Here is a 4,884-nt window from a genome sequence, read left to right as displayed (position 1 = left end):
CTTTTTTCGGTAAGAATACACTCGACATGCAATGTCGACACCCAGTGACACTTTTACATTGAATTGCTTTGTGTCGTTAGAATGACACGTGTAGAGACTACACATTAAAAAATAATGTCGCGAATCTAGCAAAGTATAAATTAAACTGCCTTTAAAGCCGCCTTCATATTATAGAGACACCAGCGACACTGATGTCGAGTGTCGAATCTCAGTGTCACCATATAAGCTTAACTTGTTATATTGTTCGACACTTATCTACGCAACTAGATATGTACTGCATCTCACGCTATAGCAATGTAAATAGCATAATCATGCTATATTAGATAAAATAGCTGCTATTTTACACTATTGTCATGTTAAATTCTTGTTCATCAACTTTTTATAACATAATAACTAATTTTACATATATTTTATGTAGATGTTGCACTTGTGATAGAATATGTAACTCCTATATATAAAAAAGTAGCTGAATGGTTATAGTCACGAAAAGTGTTTCAGTTCATTTACAAAAATCTGTATATGCTAACAATTTGTTCCACAAGTGATTGCAGAACTCTGTAATATTTGAAATTGTTAAAAAAATGAAAATAATGTTACATTGTATAATTTTAACTTGTTTTTAAACTGTAGAATATTATGTTTCTTTATAAATTTCAAAACTCTATTTGACTTTTTTGCATTTGACTAATATTTTTAAATAATGTTCAAAATTATTTCATGTCGTAAATAAATGTATGTTCTTATTGAATTTACAACTTCCTAGATGACTCTGTTGTGCAAAAATATTATTTTGTTTAACAAATATGAAAAAGATGCGTAACTTTAGATAAACATTTTTTTGTAGAATAAATAGCATTTATTTAAATATTTTGCTATGTAAAATATACCTAAGATGTAATTGGATTGAAAAAAGCAATAATTTTACTGACCGTCGTCTAGTGGTATTTATAACTTTATATTATAGTAATAATAATAGTAAAAAAAATTAAATAGCTCAAAAAAGTACGGACATGTTTCACATATTATGATTTTCCGAAAATTTTGTATGACTATACTGTATTGTGGAAAAAAAATAAAAAAAGACAAATATTTTCTAGAATCTTTTATTGTCTAGAAAGACATTGAATTGTATGAAAATGCAATTTACGTGTAAAACTACATTTATTTTTAGTTAAATAATTCGCCCGTACATAAGTTATGTACATTTTGTTATCGTTCACTATATATCTTTTATGTAATAAATACATTTTTAGTTTTAAGACATACGATATCTATCTGTTAACAGCCCGAATTATATGTTTGCGGAGGCTTCAGTTATATAATTAATTGCATTTTATTATTTCGTTATAAGATTGTAGACTTAGTAACGAAATGGACTCCTAAAACTGATAGTCAGTTGAATTAACGCTATGCCGAATTGGTGCCACATATGTGAATGTTTTTTTTGCCACGCTTATCCGAGAAATCTTAGATTTAGGTAAAAATGGACCTTGAATTTATCGCCAAATTTTCGACATTTGTCCGAATGTTAAAAATATGGATATTTCAAACACAATAATGCAAAAGTATTGTGCAAATAATAAATTTTACACATTTTTATCAGAAAGTATTGTAGTTACTATATGGGTCGGAACTGTGTTTATAATGATATTGCTTACATCTAAATATCTATAATCTATAAAACATTGTGTAGAAACTACGATTCTGTCTTCCACGGCCCGATTTTGACACGTTCAATGTCTGTAGATATAAGAGATGTAAATTCTACAAATTTAATGTATAAAAATATCGAAATATTTTGAACAATGGGAGTCTATTTGGTTATTTCGTCTGTGAATAAAATAAAATAAATGTTTAATTTAGTTTAATTTTCTTACATTATGTAGTTTTCGTATTAGTTCATAATTTATAAGTTTAATTAAGTTACTGCTATGTATCTTTTTTCGAATTTAAAATTAAAATATATCTTTTTAACGGAATATTACTTTGAAGAAATATTTTTCCTTTTATTGAAATAAGTTAAACGACAAAATGTATGACTTTAGTTTTTTTAGTTCAAATATAAGTGTCAAAATTTTATTCAAATTGAAAATAGTCAATTAATTCAATTGAAATTATATATGTTTATCTATATTATATAACCTATTAGGCTGCATCGTTACTTTTAAATAAAAGTACGGAATGTTATGTATTTATCGAAATTACTTTAATATTTTGTAAATCTCTCAAATATAAATAAACGTGGTCACAAAACTTTCGACTTAATTTCTGAAATTAACTACAAATGACTATGGTTTTTTAAAATAACCTTTTTAAAATAAAGAAAAGGTTAAATGCTCTCATGAATGATCATAATTTGTGAATTTCAAAAAATTGCATTCTAACTAACGTCTTGAGCATTGGGAGCAATTATTGTATTATTATTGTTTTTAATAATAATAACTACAATATGTATATTTGAATAATCTGTGAATAGCTCACAAATAATGTTTTATGCAATTGTGTATAGTTTATTTATTTTTGAGAGATTATCAACGTTATAACATAATTGTATTAAGCTTAGAAAAAATCAAAGTCTACGGATATGTCCTTTCATGTAATAAACAAGTTAAAAGTTTTTATGACAAACTAAACTGCTTATGTGGCATTTATGTTTTACAAGAGAAATAATGTGCTACCGCTTAAAGAGAATAATATTGTAATAATATATTCATGTTTTTTTAATATTAAAATGCATGGGAAGGGATTGGGAAATTTTGGGGTGTGGGACATTATTTGCCCGGAGATTTTTGTTTCAATATATATAAAATATTTTAGTTTCTAGTATAGTTATATCCTCCAGTGAAAATAGAATGTTATTTCTTCAGTCGGATAAATCTTCTTTTGGTTATTACACTAATTCAAAAGTAACATACACATTTCATTCGCAGATTAAAATATTGAAAAATATAATATCAATAAAAATTGTAATATTGACGTGGGTACAGCAAGAGCACACAATAATTATTTTATGCAAATAAATATAAAAATAATTTGCATTAACAAATTTAATATTTTTTTGGTGCATTTACTGGTTAAGGGTCTTAAAATATCCCATGGTTTTTAATTGACAAGTTACATTAATGTATCTGCGTATAGAATTTACTTCCTACTTTTTAACCGACTTCAGAAAAAAGAGGTTTCTTAGTTCGAGTTAAATTATGTAATTTTGTAAAAACAGAAAAATATAGAAAGATCCTAAAAGTTATTTGTAGTGAATAGCAGTAATGTTTTTAATTCGACTTACATAGATAGTTGTTGTTTAATTTTTTGAAAAACATGGGCTTACACAAAAAAATACCATATAATTTGTTTATATATATGTTAACTATAATTTATTTCTTGTTTTATGAGAAGCAATGTATGTTGATATATACTTGGAAGTTTTAATTGGAACTATTGACTCTGTGAAAGAGGTGAAACTTAAAGTGAAAACATAGACAATATTAACTTAATAATACAATCGAGTACACTGTTATAGTTTTAACGTGTTTGGCTAACTATGGCGTTTTCTCAGTATGACTCAAGTTATTATATTAAATCAATGTTCAAAATATATTTGTTCACAACTTGATAAAGCTAGATAATATTATTGTTAAGTTAATTTTACAATTTTAAAGGTGAAAGTATAGAGGACGTGTGGATTTTCTTTCGAATTTTGTGACATAGTGAATAAAATATGTACTTTAGTATACATGGTTGTTATTTTTAACCTTTTTTTAAAGCGATCTCAATAAATTGACGAGGTGTGGTGGACATATATATACGTGTTTTAATTCTATTTATAAGAAAGATGTATTTGAAAGGTTTGGCGCGTGTTATTAATTGTTTTCTCTTGTTCAAAGATTCTAATTAATAATGAATCGATAAATGTAAATTGTGTGTTTCGTATATAGAAATAAGTTGTTTTGTGTAGATTATGTAAAGATTCTTTGGACATGTTTTTTTTTATATTAAAATATTAAGTTTCTTTAATATTAATAATTATTTGACCAATCACATACATCTCAAACTTTGTTTTAAACCCTGTAATGTTTGATTATTGTTAAAGAATTTATAAAATGTTTTTAAACATTTTATGTCATGTTGACTTGTGATATGCAGAACCTTTCTGAATATTCGATTTTATGAATATATTTTTCAGCTGTACTCCTATTTTTTTGGTTGTTTAATATAGTTGAAAAGTATATTCTGGTGACTATTTATCATCAACGAAAATTAAGACTGATCTTCAATAAATAATACTACGAAATGATTTATTTTGTTTTATTTTGCTTCACCCTTACATATATTTCCAAAAAATACTCATATCATTATACTTATATTACTTAATTAACAAATTTAAATACACATATTGTCACACACCACTTAGCCTATTCTTTTTTTACTAAATATTTACAATAAAAATAATTTAAATGATAATATTTATGTACTTTTCAAATAATTAGTCAATAATCAAATTTTAATGTAAATAATCAACCATTTTTAAATATTTCTTCATAAATAAATGTCATATAGTATTAAAAGGACACTCAAAATGTAACTCCTCGAACTTCTAATATATCTAAAATTATGTACTTCAATCATGTTATGGAAGAAACGTTTAGTTTTATACAGAAATTTCCTTTTAGACTAGTACATTCGTTATGATTATTTATTTAAAGTTAAAAAATAATCGATATTACCGGACAAGCACTTTGATAAGTTGGAATCTTTTCGTTTTTTTACTACATCAATTTAAAATAACAATTTAAGTGTCACCTAAGACTAATTTTAACCATACAATACTTTTATATAAAAAAAAGTTACTTTTGGATCATGTCAACAAATATACTATTGATATGT

The 4,884-nt window shown here is 25.1% G+C and overlaps 1 protein-coding gene across 1 annotated transcript in view; it reads left to right on the top strand.

The window, feature by feature from the left end:
• The window catches only part of LOC140755020 (G protein-activated inward rectifier potassium channel 3), a 502,832-nt gene that overhangs the window by 143,540 nt on the left and 354,408 nt on the right, over positions 1-4,884 (top strand). The window lies entirely within an intron of this gene.

This window comes from Epargyreus clarus, unplaced genomic scaffold (genome assembly GCF_041222505.1).
Source record: "Epargyreus clarus isolate Ecla_fem2 unplaced genomic scaffold, WU_Ecla_fem_2.2 ptg000032l, whole genome shotgun sequence".
Lineage (NCBI taxonomy): Eukaryota > Metazoa > Arthropoda > Insecta > Lepidoptera > Hesperiidae > Epargyreus > Epargyreus clarus.
Note: the sequence above shows the minus strand (reverse complement) of the source record. Positions and strands in the feature narration are given on the sequence as shown.